General features: G+C 32.0%; 1 pseudogene; it reads right to left on the bottom strand.

The window, feature by feature from the left end:
- Positions 1 to 22,622: 22,622 nt before the first annotated feature.
- On the bottom strand, positions 22,623 to 22,722 carry LOC133813746 (small nucleolar RNA R71; annotated as a pseudogene).
- Between the last annotated feature and the right edge of the window lie 200 nt (positions 22,723 to 22,922).

Below are 22,922 nucleotides of genomic sequence, written 5' to 3'. Positions count from 1 at the left end.
TTTGCCATATTATAATTAATTTAATTAATTTAATCAATTTAATTAATTTAAATTGATTATTTTAATGCTCATTTTTTGGCTATAAATAAGGGATTTGAGTGCTAAATTTTGAAGAAAAAAAAAGCTACCATGCCACAAATTCTACACATTTCAAAACCTCTCTATTCTCTTCATCTTCTTCTTCTTCTTCTTTTTGGTTATTTTTCTATGTATTTTTAGAAGAAAAATTTGGGGGTTCGTCCTCCAAATTTTCCTATTTATGTTTGTAATTTTTGGTTAGTATTTGCTATTCTAGTTATGAGTTTCTAATCTTTTTAAGATTATTAAGGTGATGATGAAACACTGTGTAACTAGATAGTATTTATTTTGTTTGTTGATTTCTCATTTTGTGAAACAAAGTTTATGAATTTTCTTCTTCAAATATTTTCTTTCATCTTAAATATCATGTATTTTGGATTGTTAGCACATATTTACACTTTGTTCTTCACTAGTGCAAAAACATAATATTCTTTGTGTAAGATGTGTCATTAAATTATACACATCCAATGCTTAGAACAAAAATATTATGTTTTGCCTTATAAATAATGTTCATTGATTTATTTGTTATTTCATTAGATTGATTTACACTAAATGCTTTGAAATTAAAATTTTAAAAGTGAAGATAAATCCTATATTTTTATGAAAACTTGTGCTTAAATAGAATATCTAGTTTGAATAAGTTATGGTTTGATTAATTTCTACTATTACTAAAACTTGGGAATCAATGTACTTTTAAATATTATTGAACTTATATTTTGTGGATTCTATTATCTTAATAATCTTTCTTTTACCATCTTGATTTCTATTATTAATTTATGTTATATATATATATTGTCTTTAATTTCTTTATTATTGTCTTTTATTCTATTTTTATTATACAAAAATCTCATCTATCTTTGGAGCTAGGTTAGAATTTATTAATTTTGGTTTAAAATAGTTTTCTTTTCGATTTTACACAACTCCTTTGGGTTCAATCTCGTGCTTATACACTCATTAATACCTAGGCTGCATTCCATACCTAACATTTATTATCTGAGATAGCAGGAGTATATTCTATTCGGTTATCAAATCATATCCCAATGTAAATGGGAATAGTCTGTATTAAATGTATACCTTATTGATTCACGTGGTTACCCAAAGCTGCCCAGGAAATTCCCCTATAAATATCAGGAATAGTGGACAGGGAAAGAGACGACCTTTTTGTATTACTAAAACTCTATTGAAATTCAAAGAGAAAAGCACTAATACTGGCTCGTGGACTAGGTGGATTTTAACCACTGAACCATGTAAAAGTTGTGTGTCTTCGAGAGGGCTCTTTTATTTTTGTTACGGTTTATAATTTAGCACTAACCTCCTTATTCAATATCTTAATTTACTATTGGTGAAAATCGCGTCAAAAAACGTGTCAGGTGGTAAAAACATGGACAAGAAAGATTAATCTTCATATTTTCTCATAAAAGAAAAGAAAAGAATAATCTTCATATAGTATGAAATTTATCTGGTGTATAAAACAGACCCATAAGTAATCAAAATTTAGAAGCCGGTAAAAGCCTTTAATTACTAGACTTAGCAAACAGTCTAATTTTATGTTTGAATTTTTTTTATTTTATTTTTATAAATATTGATTTTTTTTAAAGAAATTGTCATAAAGATAAGATAAGCTCAAAAAATATATGAATAAGATTTTTTTTTTCTATCAGAAATTATTTTTATGAATTTTCAGGCTAATAAGACTATTTTAGTGTTCTAAAAAAAATTACCAAGTTACATCATTTATAATGCATTTAAATTGTATATCTGCTCTATTAATTTGTGACAAAAAACAATATATTGAACCTCTAAGGGCATCTTCAAGAAGGCATTTAAAAATGTCTCCTATCTTTATATTTCAAGATAATCTCACATAATAAGTCTCCAAAGAGGCTTTAAAACTTTATATATATATATATATATATGACAAATCTTCTATAGGGACTTCACTTTAAGTCCTAACGGTAGGGCTCTCAGTGTTCTCGATCCGTGACTAATTTTCTTGCACGTGTGGCTAATTTTTTTATGCGAGGGGAAAGTAACATGTTTGAACCTAGTTTTCGGTACTGTAAACTATTCAAATTTTTTTGAAAATTTGTAGGATGCTGTAAATAGCTTCAATATACACAGTCATAAAAAAAAAATCACGCCGAAAACTGTTCATGGGTCGAGAACACTGAGAGCCCCATCGGTAGGGCTTAAAGTGAAACCCCTATAGGAGAATTCCCATTTATATATATATATATATAAGATAGAGTTGTCTACAATGTGCGCCAAATTGGGTGCTTACACTGTAGATGACTTAATTTTTTATTTTATTTTAATAATATAAAATAATAATGAAATATAATATATAATGTTTTAAATGCATTATAATTTTCAATATATACTACTTATGAAACACATGCCTGCAAGGTGTAACATGCTGACCTTGATGGCATGTTACAAGGTAGGTGGGTGTGCATGCAGAGACGCATGCTAGCGTGCATGTTGATCCCTAGTTTGTACGACCGTGAATTTTTTTTGTAAATATCTTCAACATTGCCCAGAAGTGAATGATAATTTTTAGTTCTTGTGTGTGAAGTGATGCAATGGTTCGATCGGATTGGGGAGATTCAAAGAATTCACGAGCTAAGAGCCAAATATGTCTCCCAAGAAAAAATCATATATGTTCCTACTAGAAGGCTAAAAGCTCATAATGCTACTAGAAAGAGGATGATCTGGTGTCAGCTCTCCACCACCCCTAGCACAGGTGTGCTAAGTGAGTTACTACTAGTTTGGAGGACTAGTAGGGCGGGAATATGAGAACCACGAGGCGACTCATATGTCTCCATGAGTAGGAGTACTCATGGACATTACCGAGCAAACCCAGTAGTGTGTTGAAGTATGCTACAAGAGGTTCCTGGGTATGGTTCCCTTAGCTTGTCGGTATGCTTCTAGCATGGAACGTGGCATAGACCTCCGAGAGACGTTGTGGTGCACAATGGCCACGAGTCTTAACACGAGATGGTGCAGGTAGTCATTAGTGGGACTTGCAAGAATGAAGGCATTGAAGGGTGCACTATGCTTGAGAAGGACAGAGGTCTAGTGTATGCTACTAGTTTGGAAATAAGTCTCGAGGACCTACTAACATGCATTAATGTGTGATTCCTTGAGGATTGGCACATGTACGGATGAGAGTCATTGGGCTGTGACGGGAGCTATTCAGATAGTATCAAATGTCGCATGACGAGAGGTGTTGGTATGTCAACTATGTGTTGGCTCTTGGGCACTTATGCTACCAAGCATGTGAATGTCCTGGTGAGCGTTGATGTTGGGATTTTCCTTGCCATAGTGGGAACCTATGGATAGTGTGAGCATCTTGACTAGAGAGCTTTGATGCATGGATGCACTCATAGATGCTTGAAAGCAAGACTCAGCGGGAGTAGTTCTAATGACGGAAGTGTGCACGAGGCACATAGTCACACAAAAAATGTGCCCATTGTTACCTGAATGATTGGAAGGATGATCTTGGCGTAGAAGAGTCACCTAGTTTGCCCATCCTAGAGTGGATGTAGGAATGCAGAAGGATCGGAAGGGTCTGGATGCTTGAATATATGTCGTTAAGCTAGTTAGTTACCTAGAAATGATCAATAGTCTAAGATGGGATGAGACTTGGTTGCTATTCTTAGTGGGAATACTGGGCATCCTCAAAAGGGGAAATTTTGGTTGCTTTGGATCAAAGTTTAGTGGTACTTGAAAGACAACAACCGCATACAATTGTGGAGGGACTTAATTTAAGAGTTGTAGCTGTGGCACTATGAATATTTTTTCAGAATATCAAGAACAAGATCATGTTCTTGAGTTTCTAGTTAGCCTTACTAATTAGGACAAGATCATAATCTTTTAAATGTTCAAACTGGCATAATTGACAGACCATGAATAAGGGTTGGCAAAATTTTCAAGTGCTTTATTAGAAGAAGGATTTCATCATTCAGTTACAGATCACTCTCTATTTATCAGGCATTCGACCATTACTTTTATTGCATGCTTTGAAAACAAGGTTAAACACTAGATTTAAGTTGGAGAATTTAGGCAACTTAATATACTTTCCTGGATTAGAAGTTGCTTGTTCGTATAAAGGAATTTTCGTTTCAGGTCTTATGCACTCTAGCTGCTAGAAGATGTTGGATACTTAGGGTGTAAACCGACAAGGGAGAAGATTTAATCCGACCTCATCAAAACTCTACATATATCTACACAAGAGGCATACATTTTTACTAAAGTTTTATTTACCAACCAATTCGATTATCTAGACGACAAGATATATGATGGCAGAGCATCTACAAATCCATTTCGAAGGGGAGTTTCAGTAGTTAAAATGTTTGTTATATTAGTTAGTGTAATTAGTTTTGGTTGTTTGTATTAGGTAGTGATTAGTTAATAATCAGTTACGATTTTGTAAGGATTCGTTTACTCTGTAGCCTTTATAACTTAAGATTTCATTACACATTCAAAGAGAAATTAGTCAATTCCTTTCTCTCCGAGCTCACTAACTAATTGATTAAAGATGGCCTTAAGAGCTAGTCGGCTCTTATTTTGTCCTTCCCTTACTTTGTGCCATTAAATTCGGTGCTTTTTGATCCCCAGATTAATTTTTCTCATGTAATTTTCTTAGATATGTATGTAATCTCATAATGAAAATGGAGAAAAAGTTGATAATAGGTGGTACTTCACTTGGTAAGACCTATGGGAAGTGAACTGACTATTATGGAAAAAAAAAAAAAAACCTGTCCAATTCTTGTAAAAATGAACTTCAGTCCAGTTTACACCACTTGACTTAGAGATTATTTTATTTATAATTTTACTTTAGTCAAAAAATTAAAAGCTAAGAGCACTCAAAGGATGAGTAAAATATCTAATTCTTTATAATATAGAGAAAAAAAATTTAAATAGTCTTTTAATGGGTGATGTAAAGTTATATTTTCTTTATATATAGTGAAATACTATTCATCAAGCTATAAATATTTTATTTTATTTTTTTATAAACTTTTGTATATATATGAGTGTGATACTATTATATTTAATTATTTTATTTCTTAAAATAAATAAAATATTTTAAAAAAATATAATATTTAAATAATGTAGAGAAAAAATAGAGAAATTGATATATGGTATAATGTAAAAGATTGAGGTAAATTATAAAAAAAAATATGTTTTTGTGATGTATTTTGTAATACACTTTCTCTATAATATTTAGCTTAAACTCACAAAAACACTTTCCATCAGCTCCTTTATACATATATTTATAATAGCTATGCACAAACTTCAATTAATCAATATCTACATTTACATATTCTTTATATAATATTTTAATATCATTATTTTTCTTTATAAGCTTTCTCTCTCATTTAGTATATATATTTATTATTTATTATTTCTTTTTCTTTTTTAATTATTTTATTTTACTTTAATTAATAAAATATGTTTAAAGATATAATATTTAAATGATGTAGAGAAATATATAGAGAATCTGATGTATGGTATAATGTAAAACTTAGAGTTAAAATAGATAAAAGTGTGGTTTTTGAATATATTTTAAAAGATGGAATAGAGCGTCCATTGTGAGTGCTCTAAGATCATGGACTCAAAATGCAATAAAGAAAATGAAAAATTACATGTAGCATTGTAATTTTTTTTTAATTTATAAATATAAATTTTTTAAAATTATTACAAAAATACAGACAATAATTTGTAAAAGCATAACTAACCACACTAGCTAAATCTTTTTTTTCTTTTCTTTTTTTTAGTTAAAATAGCTAAAAAGTAATTTATTTTGTATTTTTTATCATTCCAATGGGCAAGCCATATTTTAACTATTTTAACTTTTACCTTTTTAGCTCTCCAAATGTAAAAAACATGCATGGCTAGCTAAATTATATTTTATTGTTATTTCATCATCATTATTACTATTTTATTATTATTTTAATAAAATGTATATTTATGGAACCAAAATGTATTCTATAAGAAAATATATTAAATTATTCAATAGTTAATTATAATTGAGAGTATCATTGAAGTTGTTAAGTTAAAAATGGTTCCTAAAATAGCTTTAAGTCATTTTAGCTAAATTTTAACTAAAAAATTATTTTTTTAGCTTAATGCTTATTATAATTTTATATTTAATCAGTAGATGTTGTTGACAAAATTATAACATATAGTTACAAAGTTGTAAATTCTAGTTACAAATTTGGAAATAGTGTTTAAAAAAAAAACTTTATATTTAATATGATTATGGAATTTTGTATTTTTGTAATTTTTTGAGACTCCATATTTTTAGTATATATTTTTTTAAATCTTAGATATTTTTGTACGCTTCTTAAATAAAATCAATTTTGTTTTAAATGTATTTTTTTTGCTAATGTAAACCCACCGCCCATGGTCTGTAGCTTGTCATGGAACAATACTTCATAATTAAGTCCCATGTTGGGCGGAGTCTTGTCTCGAAAAAGTTTATTTTCTTGCCAATAATATTGAAAGGAACAATTGTAACAAACTAATATATATTTGGTGTGTTAAGTTACCCATTATTTAGGATGTTAAGTATTAACTTGTATTTACTTATAAATATACAACATTTTAATAAAAATCAATATCTAGTATTATATATTATTAAAAAAATATAATACTATATAAAAATATATTATATAATACAATCTAATATAATATTACACAATACAATATGACATAATACACATCAAACACATCCTTAAACTCTAATGTTTTACATTACAAAAACTTGTAAATTAATGGTCAAAATTAAAAAAGCAAATGGTAAAACTATCATTAATTAATATTTGGATCAAGGCGAGAATTAAATATAAAACGGATTAAACAAAAACTATATGAATTTTATTTATTTATATACTTTGTCAAATAGAAAATAAATAAGTTTTAGTTTTTTCTTCTCACTTCGGTAGCTTTTAGATTATTTTAATAATTATATTTTTTATTTTTTATTATCTATATTTTAATTAAAAAATAAATGGAAATTCCATTTAATCGTAACAAGGACATCTATTACAAAGTAAACACGCAATGTCTCTACTTTCAATGTCTCCCATTGGGAGAGATGGGTGACTTCCCACGTCTCCCAATGGGAGACATTGAAAGTCTCACAGATTTAAAAAAAAATTAAATAAATTTATAATTAATATTATTTTTATTTGATTTAATAAAGAATTAAATTAAAATGATTTTAATTTTAATTTAAATTGATTTAATAATTAATTAAATTGAAATTATTTTAATATCAATTTAATAATTAATTAAATTGAAATCAATTTAATATTAATTTAAATTAAAATTGAAATAATTAATAAAATAAAAATATGCAAGAAACACAATACTTGTTAGACATATTCAAAATTAACAAATATTGCATTGTGTATGAAGAAAGAGATAAAAAATAAAATAAAACCTATCAACGAGGTTGGTAACTTTGGATTATCGGTAACATATATGTCTCTCATTCTTGTCGCAACTCATCAATTTGTGTCCTTGTCTATGACGTACTTGTTAGCTACAAAAAATATAAAGTAAAATATATTAATTAATCATTTGATTACATTTATATATATGGTTTCAAAAATAATTTGTAAATTTTAATTAGTAATACCGTTCTCAAGTAATGTCCGGGACTCGCATGTTCAATCAAATCCTTCAACATCCTCATTATGTAGTATCCACAAGCCACATTGTCCGATTGATGTGGACACTAATTATTTAAAAGTATCAGTAATTCATTATTGAAACTTGTTAAAAAATGCATACATATTATTCTACTTAATAATTATAAAAGTTCAAAAATTTAAGTTGTAATTACTTACCTGAGGTTGCTTAATGCGTAGAGTATCAGGGATCTCCACATCAGGAAGATTCATAGAGAAAAAAAAATTGAAAGCGCTGACGATCACTGATACAATCTCCTCACGGTTATTCAGTTCTGAATTCACCGGATCACAACAATAAACATGATATGCATATGGTGCCAAAATAAGCATCATCCAATGTTCACTGCATAAGAAAAACCAAAAAATTATAACTCAAATGTTAAACAAAGAAAGTATTGATATGGGTTGGAAAAATTACAACTTTTTAAACTTACCCATGGTTCCAAGGAACAAGCATAACTTGTTCTTTTTATTTTACATCATTGCATCGTCTGAACCGATTTTGAACACGATCGTCAAATGAATTCCCTTGAGTGGCTACAATATTAGGATTGAAAAATAAAAATTTATTTAGGCTTCCCTAACTTGAACACAATTTTAGACATCTTCTCAAGTACTTGGATCCCATTCAATGGCTCAAGAGACTTCTCAAACTCTTGTTTACCATTGAATGTCTTCTTCCAAGTCTGAAGTTTATGAGTATTAGGAAAGAACTTCCTATGTCCCATATAACATATTTTCGGAGAGTGTTTCAAGTATTCAGAACATGTTTTTTCTTCACAAACGGGGCAAGCCTTATATCCTTTCACACTAAACCCAGATAAATTTCCATAAATAGGAAAGTCATTAATTGTCCAGAATAAGAGCGCTCTAAGATTAAATTCTTCCTGCCTATACACATCATAAACGTTAACCCCTTCATCCCATAAATTTTTCAAGTCATCTAAAAGAGGAGCTAGATAGACGTCAATGTCATTACCAGGTTGTTTAGATCCTGATATCAACAAGGTCAAAAGTGTAAACTTTCTCTTCATACACAACCATGGGCGTAGGTTGTAAATAACAAGCATAACAAGGCAACAACTATACTTACTGCTAAGAGATGCGTGTGGATTAAACCCGTCAGTCGAAAGACCTAGACGAATATTATGAGATTCATTTCCAAAAGAAGGCCACTTCAAATCAACGTTCTTCCAAGCTAGGGTGTCAGGTGGATGTCTTAATTTACCATCCTTTATTCTTTCATTAACATGCCACGACAAACTTTTAGCATGTTCGGCATTTCTAAACAATCGGATGAAACGAGGAATTGGCGGAAGGTACCACAAAACATTGGCAGGCACTCCTTCCTTGACATCGTCACCATTTCATTTATTTTGCCATCATGACTCACCACAAGTAGGACACGATTTTGTGTCTACAAAGCTATTTCGATATAATAAGCAATTATTAGGACATGCAGAGTTTTTTCGTACTGCATGCCTAATGAGCATAACGTCTTCTTTCCCTCATAAAATGAAATTGGAATTTCATTATCTTCGGGAAATAACTCCTTCAAAAAACTAAATAAATCAGTAATGCTTTTATCACTCTAGCCATGTTTAGCTTTTAGATTGTACAACCTAAGAAGCGCAGATAATTTTGTAAATCTTGTACAACCAAGGTAAATTTGTTTCTTGGCATCATTAAGGAGTGTCTCAAACTTATTTGAGTCTACTCCTGATCCATAATGTGCGTCGTTAATCATTTCATCTAATGGGTCCCAGTTCTCCTCTACTATATTCCTCCTCACTCATTTTTGTCTACTTGGCAGAGTTGGAGCAATAGGAGCTATCTCCCCATGGTAATACCAAATTGTGTAACTCTTGTCGATCCCATTGAAATATAAGTGTTCTTTAATCTTTTTAAGATCCATATTTTTAACATTTCCACACTTAAGACATGGACAATAATTAAAATTTGGGTCTTTCACATTTTCCGAACAAAACCTTAAGAACAAATCGACCCCGCTCCTATATTCCACAGATAACCTATTCACTGACATCCACTAGTTATCCATATATTCTCCTATGTCTACGAAAAAAAATAAATGACACTAAATAAGGACGTGATAAAGTTGGATGTCTATATGAAACAAATCGTTTATTATCCTAGATAAAATTGCACAGCATTTCCCCTATAATAGTGACCTGACCATCTGCATGTGAATAGCAAAACAAACAATTCAAACAACATACAATAAGTTTCTTCCTTATAGGATTTCTATATAAAACTAATTTTTTATTATCCTAGATAAAATCAGGCAACATTTCCCCTATAATAGTGACCTAACCATCTGCATGTGAATAGCAAAACAAATAATTCAAACAACATACAATAAGTTTCTTCCTTATAGCTCCACATCACACAACCAAAATTCTCATAACCTACTTCACTAAAACACACAAATTCTCAACCTTCCGTTATCAACACATCACACAATTTTAATCTTAGAACCTACTTCACTATGGATGAATATTTAAGATATTCAAACTCCTCTAACATTTGTTTAATAATATTAAAAGTACAAGTAAGAGAATATATATGTACATCTTGCAATTAATAATCCAAAAGCTAGTAAAATTACTTCACGTAGTAATCAAATTCGCTATTAAATCCACAAACCAATAAAATTAAATTAATAAATAATAAATAAAATATCACGAAATATCTAGCAATATATAACTTATTATTGTAATTTTATAAACTTAATTACCTCAAATGTGTGATTGATATAGAAGTTTTGATGCAAAATACTCTCTAAAATCTCACCAACAAAATCACAACCTGCGAAATTAAATTAATTAATATTTTAAACATTACTAAACAAATATCACTAAATATCTAATAAATAAATGATTGTTAAAAAAATAAAAAAAACTCCAATGAGCCACTAATTATAACATAAACAAAAAATCAATAAAATATTTCAAACCTAAAAACTCAATAATCAACAAAAACATAAAATTTTTCATATATTTATATTTTTAAAATTATTTAATAAATTTATTCTAACATAACTATATATATAAAAAAAATAGTTAGATTTTTAAAAAAAAAAAGTTTAAATATATATACAAAAATATATCTAAATTTCGAAATAAATAATGATAAAAATTAAAAAAAATCATGAACATATATACTCTAATGAAATCTATACAATGTGATAGGTTAAATAAAAAAAAAACTAAGAAATCATAAATCTATAAAAACCTACCATGGAAAAACTAATAAGTCCTACAATGTATAGAAAAAAACACATAAAAATGTAAAACTAACGCAAAATCATGTATATTACTCATCTTAATGCTAGACCAATGATTTTTTTTCAAAATAACTAACTAAAATTCAAGAAAATTAAAAAAAACTTACCTTAAAACCCTAAAAATGCAGCCCTTCATGCTCTCTGGTTTGCTGTATATGTCTCGAATGTGAGGAAGAAGAAGCAAAAAAAAAGAAGGGCTAAATATGCCAGGGGGACATCCAACGTCTCCCAATGGAAGACGTTGGATGTCCCCCTGCCCACGTATCCAGTCTATTTTCAACGTCTTCCACCGTTTTTAATGTCTTTTGTAATGCCCCGAAATCCCTAATGCGGTTTAATGGCTTGATTAGTAGGCCGGGAAGGCCATAACTGTTTAATTATGCCATTAAATGATAATATGCATGTTTATGTGAATTATATTATAATATGATGTTATATGCATGCATGTGGGTCCACATTTGATTATTATTATATTTTGGTAATTTGGCCCGTTGAGGGCATATTTGTGTATTTGGGTGCATATTGTGATTTGTGAATGAGATCCCATTATTATGGAGATATATTCAAGCTATTCGGCATGAGACGGTCTTATATTATAAATTAGCAGTTTTGTCATAACTGGGGTCTTTTATTGGGATATTGAGTAATGAGAATGTTATTTGACGATAAATTGGGAGTTATTGAGATCAGGAGGAAATTCTGGAAGTTTTGATTATAATACCCTCAGGAGTGTTTTTGGGGCCCCGAGAACTAGGTTTTATTTGAGGTTACTTAAGCTTTGAAGTAGCTGGTCAGATAGAACCGTACGTTAGAACACTTCTCGTTCTCTTCCCATTAGTTCATTTTACCGTTCAAGGTATTTTCGAAGAAATCTCGAGTTCTAGGAGTTGGAATCAAGCGAGGATCAAGGCATAGCGATCCTACGAAATATTAGAAGCTTCTTGAACGAAGGATTTGTTGGAAACAACCCAATCAAAGGTAATCTAAGTTTTGAGTTTTTAGAGTTTCTAAGCTTCGAATTGGATTTTGTGAATTGTTGAGTTTTTGGTTCATTTGAGCCTCGGGATTTGATGGTTTTGGATCATTGGGAAGCTTGGGAACTTTGATTTGATGATTTGGAAGTGTTTAGGTATGTTTTTGGAGGGTTTGGGATTAAGGAGAACGAGTTTGGGGATGGTTCTGGGTTGGGGGTCGCGGCCCTGTTCTTGGGAGCTGCGGCCCTAGCTCGAAGAAGCAGGTGGAGCGATTTTTCCTTGCTGGGCGCCGTGGCCCTGGGTGTAGGTCGTCGTGGCCCTTTCTCCTGGAGTGGCTGGGGGCCGCGGCCCAAGGTGTTAGGGTCGTAGCCCTTAGACAGGTTTTAGCCTGTTTGAGTGTTTTTGCCTTGGGAACTTGGTTTTAGGCCTCGGGATTGTTCCTACTACCCGAATTAGTGGGGATTGATGTCCTGGAGGCTAGATCTTGGTTTGGGAACCTTTGTTAATCATTTTATTGATGGTGTCCCATATTTGGTTATGGCTAGGTGACCGCTAAAGGACTAAAAGTCAGATTGTTCTCAAGGGTCGTTCTTGTTCAATTTCTCGCTCGAATCAGATGTAAGAAAACTGCACCTTGTGTATATGACATGCATGATTGTTGTTGAGGCATGTGTTGTTAATAAACGTGGACATTGATTGCATATTAAATGCTAGTGAACGTTGTTTACGTGTGTATGGTATTGATTAGTCAGGGATGGCAGTGGTCGCGTATCACCGACCAAAGAGTCAGAAACGGCATAAGCGTCCTCAACGCAGGGCTTAATGAAGATTAGATCTAATCGATATTAGCATTGAATGAATCTAAGGATTTAATGCTGGACCGACCCTGATGTCGATGAATCTTATAAGCGCTTGGCTAGTTTAGGACTTGTTACTCAGAGGTCAGGGCCTAAGACCTAGGTGACTGCTTATCACATGGCTAGGGAACAGTGTTCCATAGTTATGACTCTAGAGTCATGAGGAAGGTTATGTTGGTGATTAGTCATCATACACCTATCCTGTTTAAGCTAGTGAAAGGTTCACTTATCTGTTAAGCCCCGGTGACCCTATCGTCACATGGCTAAAGGGAGCTGTACCCACCTTAGTGACTTTTGCGACTGTCACTTACCTGTTTCAAGACTGAAAGTCTTGAATAATTATTATGATCATTGTTGATATTATATCATGCTATATTGTGTTTTCTTGCTGGGCCTTGGCTCATGGGTGCTATGTGGTGCAGGTAAAGGGAAAGAAAAGCTCACCCATCCTTGAGTGGAGAGCTTAGGTGATGATGTATACATATGTGGCTGCTTGACCACCACGGCCAAGGAGTTCTAAGAGGAACTAGGGGGTTTACCCTACTTTTTCCGCTTAGGTCGGCGGGTTTGTTAATTTGAAATATTAATGGCCATTTTGAGTAGTAAATAACTTGTAAATATTTTTATGGGCCCATGAACAGTTTTATGTATTAAATAAAATATATCATTTCCTTTTTATTGGTTTTTCTCCTTAGCCTGTTTATAACACTTAGAAGCACACTTTTTTAACCAAATGACTCGGGTAGCAAGTCAAATTTTCGGTTCACCGTTCACCGTAATTGTTCTGGGGTAACCAAGGCGTTACATCTTCCAATTGTAGCCATTAATAAAAACTTTCAATATGTCCCACCATCAGACATTTAAAACCCCTAATAAGTTTTAATGTCTTACACCAATGGTGTGAGACATTGTACAGAGTCATTGTATATGAAATTTGTTGTAGTTTATAGATTTATGGAAAGAGATGACTAACATAGACATATAGTCATGAATACAAATAAAATTCCTAAAAAAAATAGTACATACTCTCCAAGTAAAAAAACCAATTGATGTTCAAGCAAATACTTGATGTCGTGGAAGAATCTTTGTTATCCATCTTATAAGAGCTTTGAGAGATAAACTATTCCAATTCTAATTATAGTTCAGTAAACGTAATATTAATAAAGTTATTTTTATTAAAAAATGAAATTCCAATTTTAGCAATTTCCAAATTAGTTAAACCATGTGAATTAATTAAAGTGCGGAATGGTAATTAACTGTTTAAACAGAATGCAATTTTGTCGTGACAGAATCTGAACTTGTCACGACAGTAACTGAACACAGTAAAAAACAGTGCAAAACAATAAAGAACACAACGAATTTTTACAAGGTTCAGAAACCCTTTCGGATAACCTACTCCTTGGGGCCACACCCAGAGAATAAAACCAATTAATAAAGAATCACAAGTACAAAATATTGACTTAAACAAAACAAGAATCCCTCTTGAGATTTGCCGCAACTTTGTTGTACTTATCTTCACTAATCTGATCTTGATTGAAATGCTCAACCACTTGAACTCCCTTCAATGGCCAGCGAGTGCTTGCATCCTCCTAACGCAAGGCTTGTAAAAATCCTCTCCCGAAGACTTATAAAAGTTGCGTTCAAATTACAATGTGTATTCACTCAGGAACATGGTATAAACTCACCACAAAAACTAAACACTCATATTTCTACAAGATCATGTGAATACTATGATCTTGAATTCAAATAAGGAGCTCTCACAAATATTACAATATACTCACCAAATTATGCATCTAAGAGTTTACTTTTTCTCAATGCCTTTAGAGACCTATTTATAGAGTGCATTTCGTGCTCATAAAAGGCTGAGAATGAATCTCCTAATAAATGCAAGAATATTAGAAGATATTCATGATTGATGAAGAATTGCCTTTTTTAGAAGATGTTAATCCTACAGATACGATTTTGGTGGAGACAGCTAATACCTGTGTTGGATCAAAATGCGCAAGATAGAAATTTCAATTAATGACAACAAAGATTTTGTTTCCTGATTTTTATAAACTTGAGCTGGACGAAAATGTATAGACAAATACTCCATAAATAACTTTGAGTATGTACTGAATGTTTGCAAGATATTACTTCCCTTTATAAACAAATTGTGATCAAATACAATTAAATAATGAATGTAAATATTCCACAAATCACAAGAAATGGAAAGTGAATTCCGAAAAGCACAATAAGGGAATCAAAGATTTATTTTTCAATAAAAAAGATATTTCTATAAAATATGCCAATTTTAGGATTTACAAAAAAAATAAAGAAAAAAAACTACGAGGAATTTGGCCGCCAAAATTTAATTTTGTAGCAAATTTTCCATTGACAAGTAGCAATACAGTGTATTAGTATATTTCGAAAGATACTCCCGCTCATCATATTGCTACAACCTTTACATCGTAGTAGTTGGTTTTAATTCTTTATTATTATGTCTCACACAAATCACTTTTATGGTAGTTTCTTTATTGAGATTTCTGTGGCGAAAGTATCTAAGTTATTCAAAATATTACACTTAAGTACTTATTTTTTTTACGGCAAAAGTATCCAAGTTCAACTTTTACTTGCACCGTTAGTACCTGTCGTTACTATTTAATGACAAAGTTAATAGCGAGTACTAACGGTGTATGTAAAAGTTGAACTTTGATACTTTTGCCGTAAAAATAATAATAAATAAACGTAGGTACTTAAGTGCAAATGCAGACATTTTGGGTACTTTCATTACAAATATATTTTTTTTCATTAACTTTGATTATAAACTTATAAATTCATAATCTGAGATAGAATACCAAACCATTAAAATAAAATAAAAAAGATATGTATTGTTTTAATTTGAAACAAAGTTAAATTTTAATTTTATTTAACCCTAAAATATTGATTCATGTTTACAAATTTTTTAAAACAAAGTTAAAATTTTAAGATATTGATTTTTATCCTAAAATATTAATAAAAAAAATATATCTTTTTTATTTTATTTTAATAGTTTGTTATTTTATTTGAGAATATGAAATTATAAGTTTATAATAAAAGAATGAAAAAAATGATATTTGCGGTAAACGTACCCAATTTGTCTGGATTTGCAAATAAGTACCCAAGTTTATTAGTTGTTGCGGCAAAAGTACCAAAATTCAACTTTTACTTACATCGTTAGTACCCGCCGTTAACTTTGTCGTCAAATGGCAACAGCATAAGTAAAAAAGTGAACTTGGATATTTTTTATGTCAAAAAAATAATTTGGGTATTTAAGTTTAACATTTTGTATAACTTGAGTACTTTCACCACAAATATTCCTTCTTTAATTAATGAAACTATTTTGTTTGTGTTTTAGTTAGACATATTAGAATATTATTTATTTTAGATTATATTTATGGTTTGGTTGACTTTTAAATAATGTGTTTATGATTTTTGCTCTTAATAATATTAATTAAACTTTTCTTTATAAGGAATTATATTAATAATATTTATTAAGACTTTAATTTGATAATTAATATAATTATATTTATATGCAACATTTGTATGTATAGCAATATTGGTTTTAAAGATTCTACATGTCTTCTAAAAAAATATAAAAATTAAAAGTGGCAATTTAGTGGAGTTAACTCATGATTACATTTTTTAGTTATGTAACTAAAATAATTATTAGGGTTAATTTGGATATTAGAAATAATATTTTTACAAATTAATGAATTTTATTTAGAAGAAAATAAAAAGGGTCCAAAGCCTTAATTTTTAAATTATAGATAATCACATTTTTTTAATCAAATTAACCTTCTCTTAGACTTTTAAAAACAAATTTAGTTATAATCATCTTTGTAATTATTTTCTAAATCAAATAATTAATATATTTTCTCAAAGTGACACAAATTAATAAATTCTACAAAAATTAATAATTCTTTATAAATTATCAAAAGAAAGGGAAATTTTGTAAAGTTGACACGTTTTCAAGTTATTTAATCCGACTAGGTTTGATAGTAGGGATGGGTTGAGAAAATACAGTTAAAGGCAAAATTTTAATAACTATGTCTTGTTTAGGAATTTTTTCGGGAACTTAGAATGTCATTTTATGGTTTAAATCGTGTAAGGACATTAATACCCTTACTAGGTATTCTACAATGACCTTAATGTCGAAAGTAGATTAGTCTACTATAAATGCGATAATTAATCTGAGTTATTGTATGCTAACTACAATATTGGCTAATGGGACGAGATTGTCAGTGGAAGGATTTGCCTGCATGTAGATAAGGATGACTTGTAACTCAATCTTTGATTTACGTGACTACATCATGAAATAAATTAGTATTCTATGCTAGAATTAGGACTTTTACACTAGTGATAGAGGGCTCATTTAGGGACAATTAGACCAGGAGATAAGTATGCTGGTAAAACTTAGGAGCCTTGATGATCCTAGGGGGTGCTTATGCTCCATTGTGATATTTATAGTTCGGTTCAAATCTGTGACACTGTTTATTATTGGTCCGGTTAGCTACCGTGACATTTATCCAGGAGATAAGTATGCTGGTAAGACATAGGAGTCTCGATAAGCCAGTGTGTTTTCACCTACTCTATATTAGTATGAATGCCCTTGGTAACCTATTGTTTACCCTATAGAGCAATTTATGGTTGGGATACTAGTGTTGAGACTCAGTTCTCCGTTAATGATTAATATGTATGTTATTGGGGATATCTTTGGTAACTCCCATGTTTGTTTCTAGGGTTAGAATTGTTATTCTATATCTGTTCTCTAGTCTAGTTACTGCAAGGTGGTGCTTAATGTTGTTTCTGCTATCTATAATAATTAATATTTCCATAACACGTAGGAGTTCTTTAATTAATTATTTAGGTCCCGGATTTATCCAAAACCCTAAGGTTGGTAATGTATCTGATGCTTAGCCAATGACTTAGTCATTGAGCTCTTATATTTTGTTCTCATTTTGTGTTGTAAGATTGACCTTACTAAGTATTATCGCTTAACTAATTGTTTCATGGATAGGGAAATGCAACGACAAACTGGGACAATGAGCGCTAGAGTCTCCTTGCAGGATGTACATGTGGCCAGACCTTGGGGAGAAATGCTCTTTTGAAATACTTTTCATTTTATATTTAAAACTCTTTTGGCTCACTTCAAGACTTTAAAGCTTGTTTGTAAATATTTTAATGTGTGTACACATTTCTTTTAATTTTTTTATGTAAAATTTTGAGACTTTAAATTAATGAAAATCATTTATATTTCGCAATGTTTTGTGTTGGTAGTTTTTGGTCGTTACAAATGGTATCATAGCTCGAGTTGAGTTGATTATGTAGATAAACCCACATGTACATTATGCAAGATAGGCTGACACTAGTTGTAAGTATTATTTTTTAAAATATTTATTGGTTTGTTTCTGCTTTACTCATCTAAATTGCTATAAAATTGTAGGTTAAGATTTTTGACCAACTCAAAGTAATACACCGTATCATAGTCGACATGCTTAATATTTTTGAGTCTTTTCATAGGATGGGACCACCATAGTTTGACAGAGCAGATCCCAACTCTTCCAACATATGGGCTTGAACGTACGACATAGATCATATCTTTAGTGTGGCTCACACCCCTCTGAGTTTCGGGTGAGATTAGTCAGCTTTGATTTGCGTAGCAAAGATTTTTGATGGTTTCAGGTTCAACATATAGTACCATTCACCGTCTAACAGATTGAGTTATAGATTTCTATCGAATTGGCTTATGGGCCTATTCACAGTCGATTGAGGTGGTATCTAAACTATTAGAGGATGTTGGTAGCACAGGAGGCAGCCTGGGGGGCATGCCGAGAAGAAGAAGTCGAGAAGACAGTAGGAGCAGCCCTTGATGTGGAAGTGATGGAGGAGGATCCCAAGGATGAGGACCCAGAGGAGGGCTCACACAAGGATTCTGGCTCCGATTTAGATATCATAGTCTGATTAGATAGTTAGATTATGTACTTTTGGATAGTAACAACTTTTATGTGGTATATAGTGGATTAGTGGTATATAGGACCCATCTATTAGAGCTAATTTTTGTAAATCCTTCATGATAACTAAGCTAAACTAACCTATAACCTAGGGCTAATTTTGTATATCTCTTAGGATGAACGAGCCCAAACATAAAACTTCTACAAAGTTTATTATATTATGTAGTAAAATGTTATTTTATATTCTAATTTTTTATTTATTTTTGTGTTGTGTGTGATATGTTTGGTTTACTTAATAAAAATATTAAGTAAATGTTTATTTTGGTACTAACATCTCACCGTTATCTCACTAAAGGATCCTCTACGTAGAAACAACTCATGGCACCTAGAACTAGGGCGCAATGAGCTCAACCTACTCTTGCTGAGCAAGTACAAGAATTGTAAAGGGCTCTGGAAGAACAGATATTTCTACGTGAGCAAGACAGGAAGGGACATGCAGATACTGAAGCACGTCAAGGAGAAATGTTTTAGACACTATTGCAACAACTTCCTGCAGCACCTAACAATGCTCGGAACAATCAAGTACCACCGGTAGTCGAGGAACAAAACCCTGAGGCGTAGGCCGAGGCTGAACAAGTTAATCTGCCAGTGGCAGTACCAGGAGCAGCTTGACCAAAACCTATCTTAGAAAGATTCGGTAAGCAGAACCCATCGATCTTCTAGGGAACTACTGAATTTATGGTGGCCGAAGACTAGATTAGTATTCTATAATGAATCTTTGAGTCCATAGAAAATATTGAACGAGAGAAGGTGGTTTGCGCTGTTTATATGATGAGGAAGAATGCTCGCATCTGGTGGGACACAACATAGAAGAATCATAATGTAGCTGAGATGGAGTGGTCAGAGTTCTTGGTACTATTTAACTCCAAATGTTATAGTTAGACAATGATAGACCGAAAGGTGGTTGAATTCTCCAACCTGAAGCAGGGAGTAATAAATGTGCAAGAGTATGTTCGCAAGATTGACCGGTTGTTAAGATTCATGCCAGACTTGATCAGTACTGAGGAGAAAAAAATATCAGAGGTTTATGAAGGGCTTAAGGGGAGACATTTTACAATTTTTTGATACAGGTAGAACGAGCTCGGAAACTCTTGTAGAAGCAGTAGAGCGAGCTATCCACCAGGAGTGTGGGTAGCACAAGAAAGAAAGGAACCCTATAGAATTGAGGAGATGAGGTATACTCCCAATAATCCGGGATAGTTTCAGGGCTACATTAATGGACCAATGGGAAAGTTCACTCCCAGGTTCAATAAAAATTATGGAAGATCAAATAGTCAAGGTGGCTCAAGATTTAACAATGGTGGAAGTAACAAAAAGGAAGGCAGGACCTCCCAGTCAGGGGTCAATTTTTAATAAACAACCTAGGCCTGAATTTTAGAATTGGACTATGTGTACCAAATGCAATTGATTCCATCTGGCCGATTGTAATTTCAAACCTTGTTATAGGTGTGGTGGCTATGGACACTTTTCTAAGGAATGTACAAGCTCTGGTTAAAAAAGCGTGAATGGCCAACATAAGCATATAAGAGCCCACCCATGGGTTTTTGCTCTCACCTAAGGCAATAAGGAAGTTGGAACATCAGAGATGGTGTCAAGTCACGTTCCTATCGCCCAAACCTCAACATATGCATTGATGGACACTGATGCATTGCATTATTTCATATTTGCTTCCTTTGTTGAGAAAATAGATAGAAGACTTGAGCATATGTCTAATGTTTGCAGGGTATCCTTACCTTTGGGAGAGGACATGCCGGTATGGTCATGGGTTAAAGCCGTACCAGTCTAGTAATAAACGAGTTTTAGACTCATTTATCTATGTGTTTTTTAGGTAAAGTATTAGGTGTTTTGTTTTGTTTTGTTCTATTTTATGCTTGTATATTTTCAGATGTCGAAGGACTTAGGTGTTGAAGCATGGTGGAAAACCCGACAAAATGACAAAAATTTGTGGAAAACAGTGTTTCAAAACACTTTATTCGACCGCAGGAAGGGTGTCTTGCAGCCGCAATTCCAGAAAAGTTTTTGCATTTCTAGGGCATTCCTGCGAACGCAGTAGTGACATCATGCGACCGCAGGATATGTCTAGAAATGTGAAAAATGCAGATTTTTAATGAAGGGTGTTTTGGTCATTTCATGTTTAAAAAAATGCTAATTAGGTTTAAATTACGATTAAGGAGAGGAAAGGAGACACTTTTGGCAGACCTAGACTGGAGAAGAGGTTTGGGAGTGCTTTGGATTAAGATTTGATCTATCATTTAGAGTTCTTTTCTTCTCTTTTTACTTTTAGTTTATGTTGATTTCATGTTTATGGATTTCTTAGTCATAAGAATGAACTAAATTTTATTAGGGTTTTTTATTGAATCTCTTGAAGCTTTATTATGAATTCATGCAAGTTTTCTATTTCTTCTTCATCTAAGATCTATTCAATTTGTGTTTATTATGTATGTGATTAACTGCGCACCTTTTACATGCTATTTATGAATTCAAATCAAAATCTGAGAATTGAGATTTGGATATGCTAAAATTGAATAGACATAGATTTCAATATAGAATGAGAGTATCAAATTGGTCTATGTGATTTAGGACTGAGTTCATCGCTTCCTATTGTTTAAATTTATCATAGAAATATAGAGAATTTGCATTAGGTCGAGTTTTATATTTCTTAACCTGAATATTTAACACTTTTGCATGTCTTCCATCTTAGTGAGAAGAATTATCTTTGTGATTTCATTAAGGAATAATAAAGTGGATAGTAAAGGAGAATCCCTAATTTCTCATATATATTTGAATCAAGTTTACTGCAAGATTATTGTTCTTTGTTGTTCTTCATTTAATTTTGTTATTTATTATTTTTAATTTTAAAAATTCCAATTTTGATTACCAAATAGAAAATAAAATAGGTTATTGGTACTTGATAATCAGTCTCCGTGGGAACGATATTGGTCTTACCAAAATAAACTACAAAAGCGATTATGTATACTTGCATAGCTTTAAATTTTCGCTACAAGATTTTGGCGCCGTTGCCAGCGATTGATAAATTTATCAATATCAAATAGCTAGTTTTGTTTTTAATTTGGTTGGTTCTCTTGAAATAATTTCTAACTTGTTTGGCTGTAGTTGTTCTCTATCTCAGATACTTTCCTTATATGCGCAGTAGAAGGTGAGCTGATAGTCTAGTTCCAATTAATCTTGAGATCGATAAAGAGTGCATGCGAAACCAAAGAAACAAGAGGGCTAAAAGTTCCACTGTTGTTAGCTGATATTAATAACAACAATGTGGAAAACATGAACGGGGGATCACCACAAGATCAGAATCCTTCTGGTCAAAGACCTCTACGGGAATATGTACTCCCTATTGTCACATCAGTACACTCATGCATCCATCAACCAACAGTAGAGGCAAACAATTTTGAGATCAATCTTGCTATCTTGTAGATGGTCCAAACTACAGTTCAATTTGGTAGCCTCCCCACTGAAGACCCCAATTTCCTGGAGTTGTGTGCCACCTTCAAGATGAACCGGGTGAGTGATGATGCCATTAGATTGCGCTTGTTCCCATTCTCACTATGAAGCAAGCAAAAAGTTGGCTGAATTCACTTGTGGCTCATACTATCACCACCTGGGATGCTCTAGCTCATAAGTTCTTAGTGAAGTTCTTTCCACCTGCCAAGGCTACTAAACTGAGAGGGGAGATCAATAACAACTTGAGGGAGAATCTTTGTATGATGCTTGGGAGAGGTTCAAGGACTTGATTAGAAAATGTCTTCACCACGGTATTGAGAAGTGGATGTTGGTCCACAACTTTTACAATGGTTTGTGCAGTACCACTCGCACAATCATTGATGCAGCAGCGGGAGAAGCATTTATGAGCAAAAGTGCTACTGAAGCTAATGAACTCTTAGAGGAAATGGCCACTAATAATTACCAATGGCCAAGTGAACGATGGGGCAGTAATAAAAAGGTTGCAAGGGTTCATG

This window comes from Humulus lupulus, chromosome 1 (assembly GCF_963169125.1).
Source record: "Humulus lupulus chromosome 1, drHumLupu1.1, whole genome shotgun sequence".
Classification (NCBI taxonomy): Eukaryota; Viridiplantae; Streptophyta; class Magnoliopsida; order Rosales; family Cannabaceae; genus Humulus; species Humulus lupulus.
The sequence above is the reverse complement of the archived record's forward strand: the minus strand, read 5'-3'. Positions and strand labels throughout refer to the sequence as shown.